This window comes from Monodelphis domestica, chromosome 1 (assembly GCF_027887165.1).
Source record: "Monodelphis domestica isolate mMonDom1 chromosome 1, mMonDom1.pri, whole genome shotgun sequence".
Classification (NCBI taxonomy): Eukaryota; Metazoa; Chordata; class Mammalia; order Didelphimorphia; family Didelphidae; genus Monodelphis; species Monodelphis domestica.
In genome coordinates, this window is record NC_077227.1 from 725,034,275 (window position 1) to 725,052,774 (window position 18,500).

An 18,500-nucleotide genomic window follows, 5' to 3' on the forward strand; every position below is an offset into this window, starting at 1 on the left:
CCTTCCGGCTCACGTTGGATTATTACGAACAATAAGTGCTAGGCGATTGAGTTTATTGCCCAATTGATTTGCCGTGGGTCACACAGCTAATAAGTGTTGGAGATCCCAGTGGAATCCAGGACCTCCTGTCTCCAGAGAGCCACTTTGCTGCCCCTAAGGTACATTCAAAATTGCCTTGTAAAAATTAAGTAAGGCTGTTACAGGTTTTGTCTGATGGTAGCTACAGGCCAGCCACCTTCACTGTGACCTTACAGCTCCTCATTTGTGGCATCCTTGACTTATTTCAGTGGAGTTTAACTAGAAATAACACAGATAAAGGATTTTGTAAAAAATAAGTGAAAAATATGTTGAGATATAGCTTAAAAAGAAGGTAGACCCAGATCTGTTCTTATGCCAATTTTGTTACTAACTGAATGACCAAAGTCAAGTCTACAAACATTTAATTACTTTAGTAGTAAGCACCTACTATGTGCCAGGCACCACTAAGATCTGAGAATACGGGGGAAAGGCAAGGAGCTCTCTAGGATCTCACAATCTAATAAGGGAGACAACATACGAGCAGCTCTGTATAGAGGAGATATAGACAGGATAAATGAGAGATAAATAACAGAGAAGGCAGTACAATTAAGGGAGATTTAATTAGAAGACTATACATACATTTGTCCCATGTTACAATATCTCCTTGAGGGCACAGTCTATTTGCTTCTGATATTCTCAGGGCTTAAAAATAATGTTAGCCAAATAGTTACAAGTTTAATAAATATTTATTGGTTCTCTGATGTTTACCTCTAAGAAATTTCCAGAGGCAGTATAAGAGCTGTTAATTTCAGGGATATGTTCATTGATTTATTATTTCTATTCTACATCTTTCCTGATTGTGGGACAGATGGGTAGTACTAGTACTCAGCAAGGTAAAATGTCTTGTTCAGGTTTACAAAGCCAATAAATATCAAAGGTGGGATTAACACTCATTTCCCTGAAGTCCAGCACCTTGCCAGTTGGCATATTAGGTTTACAAAAAATGTGCTATTATCATATTGTCTAAGCATTTGATTCATTGTTGCAAATTGTCTTCTTTGGAAGGAAAAACTTCCAGAAGTACTTTACATACTTAGAAAAAAAAATCTAGGTATACACTGTTGTCTTCTGCAAACTTCTGCAAAAGCTGGTAAGTAACACAGTGTTACAGGGAGTTCACAGAACAGTGTTCTAAACAAGTAGTTAATGGAACAAGGTTAGAGCAGAGGTTACCACCATTGCCTCGAACTTGGGTTATTATTATGTACTGTTGATTTCTGGAAATCACACTGGCCAAGGGCCCCTTGAGCCAGGGGAGAATTTCACTATTCCTGCTTCACATATGAGGTCTAGATGGATTTAGCCAAGGTCAGTGACTTGCTGGGACTTAAGCCGGGGGCTCCAGATTTCATGGCTTTGCTCCACATCATCCTAAAGTAGCTCAGGAGTCAGGAAGGCCTGAGTTCAAATCATCTTCAGATACTTATTAACTTTATGGCTCTGAGCAAATGACTATTAAACTCTGTCCCAGTTTCCTAAACTGGTAATAATAAAAGCACTTATAAGATTGTGAGAATCAAATATGATATTTGTAAAGCACTTAGCACACTGCCTGGCACACAGTAAGTGCATAATAAATGTTGATTCCCCCCCTCCACATCATATCACTTCAATATATCAATTAAGAGAATTTTTATCTAATAACTGACATTTAACATAGAATTTTAAAGCTTGGGAGATTTTAATGCATTCCCATTTGATAAGGATGACATTATCCCCATTTTATAGATGAGAAAACCAAGACTTAGGCTAACTGACTTCCAAATCTAGTGCCCTTTCCACTAGACAGTATTATTATCAAGACTTTAGGATGCTTTAAGCCTTTATTATAACTGTTGTTATTCTTGTCTGTGGCGTTATTGCTTTCATCGCTGTCAGATTAATTAGACCTGGGATAACTTGAAGAATTCAGGAATGTTCCTTGTTTATGCCCACTAGCCTTCCTACAATTTAGGAAACAGTTCTTAAAGGTAGAAAGAAAGTAGAGAAAAGAAAGAATAAATGAGAATGAAGAGGGGAAAAGAATAGGGGGAAATTATGTCTTTAAAAATCAACTAAGGGGCAGCTAGGTAGCACTGTGGATAGAGAGCCAGGACTCACTAGGATCTGGGTTCAGATCTCATCTCAGACACTTTCCAACTGTGTGTCTTTGGTCCAAGACACTTTTCCCCAGTTGCTTAGCCCATACTACTCTTCTGCCCTGGAACCTAATTGATTCTAAGAGTTTAAAAAATAATCAACTTACTCTGCAATAGAGTCGTGGTCAGAAAACAAATTTTTACCAGAAAACTAATTGACAGCAAATTCAACAATAATATAAGCTGTCATTTACATATTTCTTTAAGGTTTACAACTTGAGAGAAATAGTGCAACTATAATTATCATCACATTCCAGATGAGGAAACTGAGGTTCTCAAAGGTTAAGTAATTTGCCCATGGGTCACAAAATTATGTATCATGGTTAGAGATTTGTATACTTGCTTTCTGATTCCATGCCTTGATTTCATCATTTAATTCCATGGAATCTGGGATAGCAGATTCAGATCTTGGATTATTTTTGAAGAGGGACATTTCAAAAAATCTGGTTTTGTTGATATCTTTTGTTTTTATATCACCTTTATTTCTGAATATACACTCCCCTCTTCTACCCAGTGAGCCATCCATTAAAACAAATAAGGGGGGCAGCTGGGTGGCTCAGTGGATTGAGAGTCCGGCCTAGAGATGGGAGGTCCTAGGTTCAAATCTGGCCTCAGACTCTTCCCAGCTGTGTGACCCTGGGCAAGTCACTTGACCCCCATTGCCTAGCCCTTACCACTCTTCTGCCTTGAAGCCAATACATAGTATTGATTCTAAGATGAAAGGTAAGGGTTTAAAAAAAACAACAACAAATAAGAAATAAGAAAAAAACCACCAGTTCAGCAAAACCAGCCAAAAGATTAGCTTTCTCTGAAAGGCAAGAGGGAGGGACATTCTCTTTATCTCTTCTCCAGAGCCACCCTTGTTCATCATAATTGATGTTCTTTGAGCTTTCTATTTGCATTGCTTTAAGCATGTATATGCACACACATATATATGAAATAATTTTTATCTATGTGGTGCTGCTTACTTTACTCCGTGTCAGGTCACTATGCTTGTCTAAATTCTTTTTACTATGCCATAGTAATATTCCAGTTATATCAATTGAAGTAGTCTAAATAATGAAGTAGATTAGAAAATAAAGTAGATTTGAAGTAGGTAAAGCAGATTAATCCATTCCTGCATTTTCTAGGAAATTGACCCATCCCGCCAGGAGGTCAGGCAACATATGGATATAATTAAGTGCCGGGGGCAGGCTAGGATCCAATTAACTTATGGCTGAGGAATGTGTCAGGATCCAAGTAACATCTGGATAAATATACATGTCAGATTGGAATGCAAAGTAGCATATGGTTAAAATATGGTTAAGTGATAGATGGATAAATAACCCCTGAGTAAACTCACAATTCACACGTACCATATCTGTTTTTCTTGTTTTGCTAAGAAATATCATATGTGGAAAGGCGTGTATCCTGCACGTTTGTAATCCTATAAAAACTGACTTGTAGCTTCAGTCCGGTACAGCTTCCACTAAGGAAGTCTGTCACGGCTGGTAGATTCTTTATTAATCAGTAGATCAATAAATAACGGTTCCAATAATTGAACTTCTGGGTGTTTGGACTTGCTCTATGAAGTATCCCACTTCACAATCAGTCATTCATGTGTTATAAAATATATAATATTATATATATAATATAAATAATATATAAATATTATATATTTATATAAAGTATAAATATATAAAAATAAAAATATAATTTAAAAAAATAATCCTTTCTATACTGTGTATTGGTTCTCAGGCAGAAGAGTGGTAAGGGCTAGGCAATGGGGGTGAAGTGACTTGCCCAGGGTCACACAGCTGGGAAGTGTCCGAGGTCAGATTTGAACCCAGGACCTCCCTCTCTAGGCCTGGTTATTAATCCACTGAGCTCCCCAGCTGCCCCCATGTGTTATAATTTAGCAATTCCCTAATTAATGGGCACTGACTGTTTTCATTTCTTGGCTCTCATGAGAATCTTGACTTTTTGGTATATGTGGAATATAAAATGGACCAATGGAAGCTGAAGTGTATCCAGAGAGAAGAATAGCAAGAAGTCTCATATGAGGAAGAGGGGAGGAACTAGAAATGTTGAGCCTAAATACTAGGTGGCTGAGAAGGACATGATTCCTCTTTAGATATGTGAAGAATTGTTACATAGAAGAGGTTATTCTTGGTCTCTTTGTGGCTGTTAGCCAACATAATTACCTAGAACCAATGGGTAGAGGTTCCAGGAGGACAATTCTAGGCCAAATTTTAGTGAGATCTTGCCACAGAATAACCTGTCCCTTCAGGAGGAGATCTCCATGACTGGAGGGCTTCAAAGCAGATTGGATGACTCCTCTATGGAGATCACAGGAGCCTAGCTTTGAAGCCAGCAAGTCTCTGAGAGGTTATCTGCTCCAGCTCTTATTTATTGAGCAGGACCCTCAGGTCCAGGGAAGTTGCCCAGAATCATGTAATAGGTGATGGGGCAGAAATTTGTACCCAGACCTTCTAGAGTCAATGACAGTAATTTTCCTATTGTGCCACGGGGATGATTCTTGCTTCATGTGTGGGCTGTGGATTAAGTGACATAAGGTTCCTTCTGGCTCTAGGAGTCCATGAAGAACTGATTGTTGTACTTTCCATTTGTCATGTGCTCATGGTGTAAATCCTCCATGCCTTCTCACGAGGTGTGACTCATGTGTGTGTTTTTTTGGGGTGGGGCAGATTGGGAAGTGAGAGAAGGAGAGAAGAGAAGTAGACAGAGTGTGGGAAGTGGTATTCCATGAATTCTGATGGGTACTTTGAAGATACACCCATGTGGGACATCGAGGTAAGCCCAGTTGATAGAGTGTCCGACATGGAGTTAGGAGGTCCTGCATTCAAATCCAACATCAGACCTTACCTAGCTGTGTGATCCTGGGCAAGTCACTTAATTCCAGTTACCTAGCTCTTACTGTTCTTGTGCTTTGGAACCAATGCTTAGTATCACTTCTAAGACAGATGGTGTAGGCTCAGGCTGTCTAGCATTCTTATAATATGAATAGCCTGCTGCCTTCCCTGACCTGCCTTATACCTTGGATGAGTCTGGCCATGCCTCCCTTTTGTTCCTTTTTGAGGGCAGGGCCCCATTCACAAAGGGAAGTAGCTTGTTTATACCTGTCACATAGCTTTACTCAGCCTAGTAAGGTAGCTCCTTCCTTTGAGTTATTTGTCATTTTAATCCTATCAAGAATAAGATTTGCAGCCAGATGGTATCAAAAGGAAAGAATTGGGCTTAGAGACTTGTAAGAATTTCGAACTTAAATCTGGCCTTGGCCACTTCCCAGCCAGGTGACCTTGGGTGAGTCACTTAGCCCCAATGGCCTGGCCCTTACCACTCTTCTGCCTTGGCACCCATCCTTATTATTGATTCAAAGACAGAAGGCAAGGGTTTTAAAAAATTTTTTATTTAACTTTTCATTTCATTTCAAATAGTCCTACCTTATCAAAGAGCAAGGGCGATGAGTTTTTATAGTTAAAGGGGGACATCTTAGCTGAGTAAAACTGTTTTCCCATTCCCTCTCTTCCTTTATTTTATCCTCTTCTCTTTGATGCTATTTAGATGCACTCTGAGAGCAAACTCTCTCTTTTTCAAATCGTGGCTTACCTTAGCTTGAGGACCACAGCAAGAAGAAATTGAGTTCTCTGTGAGGGAACGGTCCTGGCGAAGGATGCTGGGACAGGAGTGGCAGGAGGAGATTTATTTGTGCCAACATTTATTCTAAGGAAGGATCCCTCTGGATGCTAGAAATTTATTCTGTAATAGTTTATGGGGTCGAGGAGGCAAGAAAAAAATACAGAAAGCAATGAGAGTTAGAGATTATATTATACAAACTAAATACATGTGGAACAAGCAAACTGAATGAAAGAAAGCATTTATTAGCCACCTACAGTGTACAAAGCACTGTCCTGGGGATACATGGAAATGGAGAATAATGACGGGTCTTTGAGAAGCTTTCATTCTCAGCGGGGGCAGGTGGAGAGAAGCAAATGGTTGATGAACTTAAGGCTAGTTGAGTTAGCCAAGGTTGTGTGGAAGAAGGGAGGGGAGTGTGAAGTTGAACTTATGCTGGCCAGAGGATGATCACAGTACTCAGTGGACCCCAGGAATCTTTCCTTGTTTTTTTTTTTAACTGTTACTTTCTGCCTTACTGTATGTTGGTTCCAAGGTAGAAGAGCAATGTGTGTGTGTGTGTGTGTGTGTGTGTGTGTGTGTGTGTGTAAGTGACTCACCCAGGGTCACACAGTTAGGAAGTGTCTGAGACCAGATTTGAGTTCAGGACCTCCCATCTCTACTCCTGGCTATCCATCCACAGAGCCACCCAGTTGCCCTTTTTGTCCTTTTTTGAATCAATGATTTCAACGAAGTGCATGAAGGTATGCTCACTGAATGTTTCATAGTAGATGACAGTCAAGATCTATGAAGATCTCAATGGACTAGACGAAGGGGATTAATTAAATACAAATTTAATAAGGAAAATGCGAGGATTCCTTCCCCCCAACCTCCAAATCAACTTTATAAATATCAGTGGGCAAGTGTGCTAGAAAATGTTACATGAAAAAGATTTAAGTGTGTTAGTAGACTGCCTGTTCAATATACGTCAATGGCAGCCCTCCCCCCCCCCCCAAGTCAATACTACCCTGGGTTATTCAGTGAGAGAAGCCAAGTCTAGGTGCCCTGAATGAGGTAGATGATGGATGGGCCCACTGTATTGTGCCCTGGGTATACCACCTCCGCAGTTCAGTGCTCTGTTGTGGACGCCACAGTTTAAGAACAGGCAGATCTGGACAAGTGGAGAAGAGATGAGCAGAGATGGAGATAGTGAGTGAGCTAGAAAAAGTGTGCATTGGGAGGACCAGAAGAAGAGAAAGGCTGGAGGGATAGCCTTCACACTTTGGAAGGGCTGTCTTATGGGAAAACAACTGGGCTTGTTTTACTTGGCTTCAGAGGACAGAAATAAGAGCAGTGGGGGGGGGGGGGAGGTTTGCTTTAAAGAGAAAAACATTCTAACAATTAGAATTGTCCCAAAGCGGGAAGGACTGCTTTAGGATGGGGGATGTCCCTTCACAAGACATCTCCATGGGAAGCACAGATAGGTGGGCTTGGTGTGGTTCAGATCCTGTTTTGAACTCTTCTCAGATAGATTAAATTATTTCAATCTCCTTCGCTATGGGTGTTTTTTCTTTGAAATTCTGTTCCCTTCTCCTGCTACCCCTATTGTTTTATCCCTATTTATCTGGCATCTGATCAAACCATCCCAGGTCAACATTAAAGTCCATTTCCTCTTATTCTCTAGGCAGAGAATTGGTGCTGACCATCGTCTACATAGTCAGGCTTCATCAATACACAAAGTAATAATGGGAATTCACATTTATCAGTTTTACAAGAGCCTTTCCTCAAAAGACCCCTGTGAGACAGACATTGACAAGTATTACTATCATTCCCATTTTTCTGATTAGGAAATTGAGACCCACAGAGGTAAAATGACGTTTCCAAAATCTGACATGGGTCAGAGCCCTTGAACTGCAATGCTTCCTTTTTCCTTTCTCTTATTTTTCCTTCCCTTCCCTCATCTTTCTTTTCTCTTTGCCTTTTCTGATCGGGGCTTCCTATCTTGTTCAGATCAGAAGTACCCTGACTACTTTTGGACCCAATTTCAGTAGTAGTAATAATAATAGCCAGCATTTACATAGTGCTTTAGGATTTGCAAAGCACTTTTCATACATTTAATCATTTGATCATACTGATCATCAGGGAAGGTTGACTCACTCGGTTTCTCCCCGAAGCCAGTTGACCCTTCCTTAGGCATGCTGGTAGCCCCTGTTCTTAGAGGATCATCATATATATTGATGCAGCACATGGTGTGGACACCCAATCAGTTTAGCCTACTGCAACTCAAAACTCCCAAGTTCAAGCAACCAGCCTCAGCCTCCCCAGTCTCTGGTTCTAAGGGTTGGCCGATCTTGTCTCCTGGCTTTGATGTTTTCCTGGCTTCACTCCTTTTCCTTCCCTTCCCCAAATTCCAAAGATAAGAGATGCAAATCCCAAGAAGCCAGTCTGCTTTTTCCATAGTTCCAGCTCTGACCAGTTGACAAAGGATAAGCCAATCATTTGTACCATGCTTGATAAGTACCCTCTTTCCATAGAGAGCAGAAGCAAAGGCTTCTGGGACCTCCTGGATCTCATGTTGTCCATTCAACTTAAGCCTTTATTACAAACCAGGTACAAATGATATCTTTGATTAGCCTTTTAGGGAGAACTGATTTAGATTTAGTTTTAATAGTGATTAAAAAAAATTAAGCCCCCTTCTGGACAGTTTATAAACATCTTGGGCTAAATTTTTAGAGTCCACAATGACCTGTAATCTGGTGAGGTGCAGCTTCCACCATGTGGGGGCTTCATCAATTCTACTAACCTGACTGCTGGAGAAGAGCCCTAGACAAGAGGAGGGCAGCAAACCTACCAGATGGTCCAGTCTTTGATCAAAAGAAATCAAATGCTAGACAAGTACCTAAAAGGTGCCCAGATGGTAGCAGTTGGCAGCTGGTACTGGGGCAAGGCACTTGCTTGTCCCTGAGGCATTTGGCTTTTCTATTATTTGAGGCCATGTGCTCTAGCTGGCACATCTGACTGAGAGAATGATGAGTGTAAAAGATAGGACAGTGGTTGGTCCCTCCCTTATGTTGCTAAAAATTTTCCTCTTCCTTGGTAAGTTCCCAGTGTTGTGATGATGTAATGTACCCAAAACAGACATTTGGAAAAGATCCCATTGTTGAGAGAAAAGAGAGCCTCCTTGCAAAAGAGACCCCTTAGAAGTTTCCCTAGGAGCTTTTAGGAGAACTTTAATGAAGGCCAATCACTTCCCCCATATATTATTCACGTGACTTCCCATTTCCTAGAGTTATTTTCCATGATAGTACCTGCCTCCAACCAATCTATGTTGTAAGTAAAAAAGAATGGAAGAGTCTGCAAAAAAGGCTTTTCTGTTGGATTTTGTGCCAAAGAAGAGGGCACAGAGTGGGGCTGGGTAAAGATTATAGTGATGACTAGAGCCTAAATTCATGTTGGCAAACCTATGGCATGTGTGCCAGAGCATGCCAGATGGGGGCTTCTCCCCTTCCCCTCTCCACGCACATCTAAGGACATTCCTCAGTTCACCCACTGCTCTGCCCAGCAGCCCAAAGGGAGCACTTCCTCCCTCCCCTGTCTGGGGTAAGGTGAGAGGCTCACATGCAGTGTGAGGGTTGTAGTTTGGGCACTCGGGCTCTAAGGTCTCTAAAAGGTTTGCCATCACTAGCCTAGATGATATAACAGTACAAAGCAGCTATCCCTCTCCATGAATACTGGCCTGAGAAGGCATAGAAAAAATGTGACTGCTGGGAAGTTTATAATTAATCCATCTGCATAGAGGAGATGGCATCCTATATCCTAGACAAGTGGACTTCAAACCTTTGAACATGTGCCCAATGAATGTATATTGATTTATGGTTTAAAGTTCAGTTTCTTCCCTTTTTTCAAAAGACTGCTTCTCAGTTTCACCCAGATTTCAAATGCAGCACTTGGAGCAGCATCAGAGCTCAGACCTGCTCAGTCTCTGGCCTGGGCTGATTTGCCCCTCTGGAAGTTGTCAGGTCCCCTGCTTCCAGGGCCCATGTTCTTACTACTCCATTTGGGCTGGACACCTAATGATGGGCTTCTCCCATTGCAACTCAGAACTCTCAGGCTCCAGAGAACTACCTGTTGGGAGAGAGGCGTGCCCCATTGTGGCTGGCTCATTTATTTTAGTACTTGCCTTTAATGTCTGTCAAAGGTGAAATCAAGCTCCAAATCAAAGAAGAGTCCTTGTGGCTTTGCTTTGTAAATGATGACATTCAGCACCCTCTCTAGTGCAGAGGGATCTGTTAAACCTTGACCCATAGAGTTCCTTCCTCTCTGATACTGATCAGTTCTTCAAGAAAACTCACCCAAAGGGGTTACGTTTTTACTGGTTTTCCAAGTGGGCTCCCAACCTACTGAGACTCTTCATTCGAAAGATTTTTAAACCTACAAACAAGCTAGAAAATTCCATTTCCAAGTGTAAGTGAGTAGCTGGTGAGAGTTTGGATGGGTGGCACCCATTATAACATCACAGCCCTGGGAACTTTCACAACAGCCTGCATTCTCCATAGCATCAGTGTCTGATAACCAGAATGTAAGGAGAACTTCCATAAGTGTAGCATATGACAATCCATTTCTGTGGGTAGGAGCCAACAACAGTTCCCCAAAGAAGAAGCCTAGAAAACAACGAATGACCTGACGAGTGCTTCAAATAAATGCAAAACAGAACAACTCTGAGCTTTGACTTCCCATCCAGCAGAGTAGCGAAAAGGCCAAAAGGGAGATGAGTCAGTGTTGGGGGGCTGTAAAAAGACAGGGACACCAGTCAATGTACTCACTGTTGGCTGAGGGCTCTGCCTGTTTTTCAAACACAGATCTTTGTACCTCTTGTGACTTGGATCACGAATTCTAGGATTCGGCTCTGTGTGTAACTAATAAAACTACGTGGTATGGGTGACCTTGGAGAAGTCATCTGACCTCTCAAAAACTCATTTTCCTTAACTTGAAAATGAGGGTGTCGGATTCGAGGGCCACAAATGTCTAAATCTACCACCCCGCTGACAAATGACTTGTACTATAAATCAGAGAAGTCTAAGTCTCCTCAGTCAAATGTTGTGGGCCCTCCCAGCATGTGTCAGGGTCATCCAAAGGCTTCATTTGCTCTAGGGATAGGGTCAGGGGAAGGAGAAAGGGCAAAGCTTTGGGCTCATGGAAACATTTAATTTAATTTCTTGCTGCTGGTTCACAATGGACCGAACCTTTGAATCTCTTGAAAAAGGAAACAATTTAACAGCGCAGCATCCCAAGTCTAATCAGTTCAGAGAAGCCTTATTCCAGGTTTGTATCTCATTGATGAGAAATAGCAAGTTCTAGCCTTGCATCCTTCTAGCTACAGTCATGTCTTCCTCCCCAATTTGTGCTTTTCAAACTTTTTTTTAAACTTTTTTTTCTATTTTTCAAACTTGAAAAACGAATCAATTTAGTATATTACCCCCAAGCCATCCTCTTTCCTAATTTAACACTCTCAATACACTGAGGCTCTGTCAGTTAGACAGAGACATTAGAGCTTCTTCCTGAACAAATAAGACTTTCTGGGTTTCTCCGAACTCAAAGTCCCTATTCAGGCTCTGAGCTTTTCACCAGAAATGATGGAAAGTCCTCTGTCTATTCCATTAAAGGGCAACTTTTCCCCTGGTGGAATTAGAGGAAGCTTCTCAGGTAAGGGTTTTATTTTTATTTCTCTCTAGTCCACACACGGTTCTTGTTGTCTCCTCCCCTCTCTCGAAGCTGACAAGCAATTTCATTCAGTTATTATTGTAAACCTCAAAATTTCTTAGACTTATAAATGTTGGAAATTTCATACTTGAAAAATTTCCTATTGATAGTGGGTCTTGACTATTGGAATGTGAACCCCATTGGCATGAGAGTTTCCTCCTCCTCCCTTCTTAAGATTACTTTAGGACAGAAACCTTTTGCTGAACAATGGAAAGGACTTTGACCTATGCTTAAGCATAGAACAGGAATTTCTTTGAGTCATGATTGATTTTAGAATTGATACAATGGAGATACTTGGAATCAATCTCCACCCTATTCAGTCCTAACAGGATTGAGTAAGGGCTGCAGCATAGATCAAAATTTAATTATTCCAATCTCTATCCTATTCAGGTTAACAGGATTTAGAAAGGGCTGTAGCAAAGGATCAAAGATTTAATTATTTGAAAATATGACCTTCAACAGACATGTGCAAAGCCAGAGACCTCTGGGCGGTCCTGGGTTAAGCTAGAGCCTCCATTGGCACAGGGAAATTGATGGACAGGTGATTGGTAGATGTGAGGACTGAGGGGAGGGTACTTGGATGGTTTCCTTAAGGATAGGGGGGTCTGAAGACTCGAGGTGGTTGAGGAGTTTGTCGGAGTGGTTGCGGTGTGCTCTGAGAAGCTTGCACTGAAGGAAGCTGAAGGTGGGGGCCCGGGAGACTGTTTCTCCATTTTTGGTCACGTGAGTAATAGGGACTGATCTCCTTTCATTGCCCCAGCTATCTAAGGGCTTGGGCCTTTTGGCCCAGCCTAAACAGAAGGGGTATTTAAGCCCTATTCCCTTCTCTCCCCTTTCTCTCTCCCTCTCTCTCTCTATCTCTAATTCCTTTCTTCCTCCTGTTTGTAATTAAAACTCCATAAAAGGTTGACTGCTGACTTGAGTTTTCATTAAGGAATAGCTGAATTCCTTGGCGACCTTAAATTAATATATATCAGTCTTTTAAAAGTGATTTCCTTGTCACATTATACGTGTATTCTCACTCAAGTCCCATTTTCAGGTAGGTTTTTCATTTCGAGCCTCTATCTTTTGCCTCCTGGAATACTGTCTTCTAGAATCTCCTTTGCTGTTTTTAGAAGTCACTAGGTCTTGGGTGGTCCTGACTCCTCGTTCCTCAGTGCTTGCTTTCCAAATATTGGCCATCTTTTTTTTTTTTAACTTTGACCTGAAAACACTGGATTTTTGTTAGGACATTCCTGTGACTTTTCCTTTTGGGCTATCTTTCTGGAGGTGATTGGTATGCTAGTGTCCAGACTAGTGGGGAGTATCAGGCCAGAAAGATTCATCTTCTTAAGCTCAAGTCTGGCCTCAGACATTTACTACCTGTATGATCCTGGGCAAGTCACTAAACCACTGCTGGCCTCAGTTTCCTCATCTGTAAAATGATCTGGAGAAGGAAATAGCAAAATATTTGCCAAAAAGATCTCAGATGGGCTCATGAAGAGTTATAAAATAGCTGAAATGACTAAACAGCAAGGTGTCTCCGGACTCTTTGTTATTATAGTTTTTAGGCAGTCAGTGAGTCTTTCATTTTCTTAACTAATTTTCCTATTCACTTGTTTTTGACATAGGATTTCTTCTCTTTTCTTCTAGTTTTCAACTACTCTAATATTTGTTGCTCTTAAGGAAGCATTAATTTATGTCTAATTAGTCTAACTTTCAAGAATTCTACTTCTTGATTAAGGCTTACCCATTTCTACTCTAAACTATTCTTCCAGTTCTTTCCTCCAGAGACCTTTTTTTTTTTTAAATTTAAAACATTTCTTGCTTCATTTCTTTTAGATGTTCTTGCAGAAAATCTAGCTTGTCATGCTAGCCTCCATCCCCCACTCCCATCCCCCAAACCTACTTCCTGTGACTCCCTGATAATAGCACCCCAAGCCCTCCTTGCACACGGGCTCCCCACCCCAAAGACCAGAGACCTGGGGCGGAGCTGGAGAGTTCATTAAGGGCCTGGCAGAAGAAGTCATTGGGATAATAAGATCTCACATTTATAGTACTTATCTGTGCTGGACAAGGATGCCTTCTGGGCTCTGAATAAGTAATAGCCATACTGCGGCTTTAAAAGTATGTAACTTTTTAATGATTAATAAAATACACACAAATTGAAGCATGATCACTTTCCCCCCATTTGTGTATTTTCTCAACCAGCAGATAATGATGAGCTCCAAGTTCATGACATCTTTTTTGTATCATAAAAGTTGGGGAGCCACTGCCTTGGGAACTTGAAAGAGAATGTCAAAAAGCATTATTGACAGGGGCAGCCAGGTAACAACAGTGGATGGAGAGCCAGGCCTAGAGACAGGAGGTCCTGGGTTCCAATCTGGCCTCAGACACTTCCCAGCTGTGTGACCCTGGGCAAGTCACTTGACCCCCATGGCCTAGTCCTTACCACTCTTCTGCCTTGGAGCCAATACACAATGCCTAGTCCTTAGCGTTCCTCTGCCTTAAAACCAGTAATGATTCTAAGACCGAAGTTAGGATTCAAAACAAAAACAAAAAAGGCATTATTTTTTTTTAATTTGGAAAATTTTATTTAATTAATTAATTTAGAATATTTTCCCATAGTTCCATAATTCATGTTCTTTCCCTCCCCTACTCCCACCCCCCTCCCTTAGCCAATGAGCAATTCCTCTGGGTTTAACATGTGTCACTGACTAGACCTATGTCCATATTATTGATATTTGCCCTAGCCAGTCCTATCCCCATCAAACCATGTGCTCAAGCAGTTGTCCAAAAAAAGCATTATTGAAGAATATTCACAAGTGCCTGTGCACGGGGGTGGGAGAGTGTGTCTCGTTTCCTAAATTCCTTGTAATAAAGGTTGATCTTCTGCTTCAATAACTACGGCTTGCTCTCAGTTTCTTTCTTATTAACTTATAAGTCTTGGCATGGCCTGGATATCCATTGGTTTCAGTTATCATGGATTCGGCATCTAGAATTTGCTTCTCTAGCCCTCAATTATGTGGTATGGGAATTTGGCTTAGTCCGGGATTTTCCTTATGTTTCCCATCTTGGGATGCAGTGTCCGGAATTCCTTTTTTAAAAATAACAACAACAACAACAGTAATAATAATGATCTTCCTGCCATCCTTTCCAAGAAGAGCCGCCCTTCCCTGCCTCCCACAAACATGGAGCCATCTCTGTAGCAAAGAGTGAAAAGAAAGGAGGGGAAAAGCAATCCAGCCGAGCCCGATGGCGCTGGCGTAGGGAGTTTCTCCTCCGTAGTCAAGTCAGACCAACTTCCTGGCCTTTCGTTGGGATGCTCACTAATAAGTGGATGAGAGGACTGTGGAGAATCCAGTCCTGTGGGAGGCAGAGCTGCTCAGATGGCTGGATTCGCAGCGGTCCGTGTGGCGAGAGTCTCCAGTGGAGCGCTCCAGGTGCCACTGCATGCTTGGTCAGTGTCCTGGATAAAGGTGCAGAGGGCAGGCTCATCCATTTACAGATCGGAGCAAGCTGAGGGGTGGCAGGGTCAGAAGCCAAAAGGACCTTGACATGGATTGGGTTGAATCTCCTAAAATGAAAGTGAGCAGGGATAAATGAAGTCTTGCCTTTGGTACCAAGGAAGCAACTCCCCAGAGGTGGAGGGGATGGGGTTGTCTATTGCAAGCTCCAAAGAAATTAACCATGTGGTATGGCAACCAGAAGAGCCAACACAATACTGGGCTGCGGGAGGAGAAGCGATCTCTAGTTAAGGAATGAAAAAGAGGAACCTAGACTGAGCTGGGAGGGACCTCCAAAGCCATGGAGGCCAACTCTGTCATTTTACAGATGAGGAGACTGAGGCCCAAGAAGGTCATGTGGGATAGGTTCAGTGATTGAAGCGCCTGGTGAAAGAACTGGTTACGTGAGCGTGATCTGGTAGAAGCATTGATGGTACACAGCTGTGGTCTGAGAGGGGATGGTGCTTAGAGATCCCCAAATAAGCATTGAAGTGCTTCTATTGTCCAGTGGACTGTGCTGAATTGCTGAAGAAGTTGAGAGGATAAGAAGTGTGAAATATACTGAGAACAATGAGACCTGATCGGAATTTTAAAAATATTTTCAGAAAAGATTATCCCCCTTTGGCGAGATTTTGAGCTCACCATTCTGAACTCAAAAAAAAGATGTCATTCGTTTCTTGGGTGACCTTTTTGCCTGCAAGCAGATCCTACATCCATGGCAGCAGGTGGTGTAATAATGAGTTGACATTTCTATTGGCATTAGGTTGGACTCTTGTCTTCTTTGGTCTTCACGGCAACCCTGTGAGGCAGCTAGGAGAGGTCTCACGGTCTTTGAAGGTCTTCTTTTCCCCAGGACGGCCCAGGGTTATTCCTGCAGTTCACAGAATGCTGTTGAAAAGGAGGGTTCAGCCCAATCTCTGGGTTCCTATCTATACTCACGGCAGTTGCCCTCTTGTGATAAACCAAGTGCCATCAATGTGGACTAAAGCGATAAGGAGGTTTATCGTTGGCTCAGCCAACTTACAACTCTACAAAACCCGGGGTGCACAAAGAACACAACTTCACTGAGGCCGAGTTGATCATTGTCCCAATTTCGGGAACGAAGAGATGTGAAACCGGTAATGAGAATAGCAGCTAGCCTGCATTTCTGTACCACTCAGAGGTCATCTAATCCTCGGGACAATCCTGGGAGGAAGCAGAGGTGGGCAATCTGTGTCTCCATTTTGCAGATGAAGAAACTGAGGTAGACAGAACTTAAGTGACATTTCCAGAGCCTCCTAGCTAGGAAGTGTCAGGGGACAGACTTGCCTTTGGGTCTCCTTGACTCCAGGTCCTGGTCCCCATCCACTAAGCCTTTATTGGGCAGAATGCTGAAATTGCTTAGAGAGTGGAGGATTAGAAAGCTCTTGAATTTCAAGTAACCTGAATATCCTAAGGAGGTTTTTGTGGTTTCTAACTAGCTTGACAGGAGCTTAAGGAGTAGCCTTGAGGCATTTTCCTGTCTAGGGAGAACAATGGAGCTTTTGCTTAGAAGGGCAGCCTTCCAGCTTTGCTTTCTACATCTGAATGCTGACCCTGAGAGAGGACTGATGGGATGAGAATGGGGGCAGGCAAGGGGCTGACAGGTGCATGTGGGGAGGAGAGGGCTTTCAATTGACCAAAGTTGTTATTTCTTTCCCTTTCTTTCCCTTTCTCTCCCTCTCCCTCACTGTCCCTCTGTCTCTGTCTGTCTCCATGTCGGTCTCTATCTGTCTCTCTGTCTGTTTGTCGCTCTTTCTCAGCCCCAGCTTTCCCCCTCTCTCTGTGTCCTGTCTCTGTGTGTCTCTCTCTTGCTCACACTCCTCTTTTTTCTCCCTTTGCCTTCTTCTCTCCTTCCCTCCCTCTGTCTCTGTCTCTCTGCCTCTGCCTCTGTCTCTGTTTCTCTCTGTGTGTCTCTCTCTCCTCTCCTTCCTCTCTCTGTCTCCTGGCTCTGTGTGTCTCTCTCTTGCTCACACTCCTCTTTTTTCTCCCTTTGCCTTCTTCTCTCCTTCCCTCCCTCTGTCTCTGTCTCTCTGCCTCTGCCTCTGTCTCTGTTTCTCTCTGTGTGTGTCTCTCTCCTCTCCTTCCTCTCTCTGTCTCCTGGCTCTGTGTATCTCTCTCTTGCTCACACTCCTCTTTTTTCTCCCTTTGCCTTCTTCTCTCCTTCCCTCCCTCTGTCTCTGTCTCTCTGCCTCTGCCTCTGTCTCTGTTTCTCTCTGTGTGTCTCTCTCTCCTCTCCTTCCTCTCTCTGTCTCCTGGCTCTGTGTGTCTCTCTCTTGCTCACACTCCTCTTTTTTCTCCCTTTGCCTCCTCTCCTTCCCTCCCTCTCTGTCTCTTTGTCTCTCTCTCTGTCTGTCCCTCTTTCTCTCTGTGTCTCTCTCCTCTCCTTCCTCTCTCTGTCTCCTGGCTCTGTGTGTCTCTCTCTTGCTCACTCTCCTCTTTTTTCTCCCTTTGCCTTCTTCTCTCCTTCCCTCCCTCTGTCTCTGTCTCTCTGCCTCTGCCTCTGTCTCTGTTTCTCTCTGTGTGTCTCTCTCTCCTCTCCTTCTTCTCTCTGTCTCCTGTCTCTGTGTGTCTCTCTCTTGCTCACTCTCCTCTTTTTTCTCCCTTTGCCTCCTTCTCTCCTTCCCTCCCTCTCTGTCTCTTTGTCTCTCTCTCTCTTTCTCTCTGTGTCTCTCTCCTCTCCTTCCTCTCTCTGTCTCCTGTCTCCGTGTGTCTCTCTCTTGCTTGCTCTCCTCTTTTTTCCTTTCTCTGCGCCCCCCCCCCCCAGCAGTGTCATTTCATTTGTGTTCTCAGGGGAAGATTTGCACTTGCAGCTAAACAGTTCTCCATAGCCAATCTGCTCTTATGTGCATTAACAGGGACATACCGCCTCCAAGATGAGACCACAGGAGCCCTGAAACAGTTGAAGTGTCCTGCCACAATGGCTGAGGGGTCCCCTAGCTAATAAGTGTCTGAGGTAGGATTCATACCGCCACTGTTTCCAATATGCTATTGATTGTGTTGCCTCTCATGGGGGGAAATGGAGGAAATATTGCTGAGCTTCGAGATCAAAAGAGTGTGTGCAGACCTGCTAGCAATTCAGATAGAATGGAGCACTGCTTCTGGCTCCGGGTCAGAGAGCCAGAGTGCTACCATCGCACTTTGGGAATGCCTACTGTCCCCGTGCCTCAGTGTCTGTCTCTGTAAAGGCTTTCTGATAGGCTCTGATGTGACAGTCAGTTTCACACACTTGAAGAAAACGTCGATTTTTTCTTTGTAATTTCACTGAGGGCAAACGAGATAGGAATAAGCCAAGATTCGAACAAAAGGCCTTCCATTTTTCTTTGGTACTTTGGATTCTTAGTCATGAGGGTCAAGGAAAGGATGCTTGGATGGGGGCTCCACCCAGCTGTAGTCTTGTTTGGGA

General features: G+C 42.9%; 1 protein-coding gene across 12 annotated transcripts in view; it reads left to right on the forward strand.

The window, feature by feature from the left end:
* ST3GAL5 (ST3 beta-galactoside alpha-2,3-sialyltransferase 5) overlaps window positions 1–18,500 on the forward strand; it is a 72,388-nt gene that overhangs the window by 11,996 nt on the left and 41,892 nt on the right. For 3 of the 12 annotated variants that reach the window (XM_007477742.2, XM_007477740.3, XM_007477741.3), the window contains exon 2: window positions 17,953–18,050. The exons of 7 other annotated variants lie outside the window; for them this stretch is intronic. The gene's annotated coding sequence lies outside the window, so the exon portion shown is untranslated. Of the gene's footprint in view, window positions 1–15,876; window positions 16,278–17,952; window positions 18,051–18,500 lie in introns of those variants that run through there. 2 more of the 12 variants (XM_007477739.3, XM_007477743.3) reach the window with 2 other exon arrangements.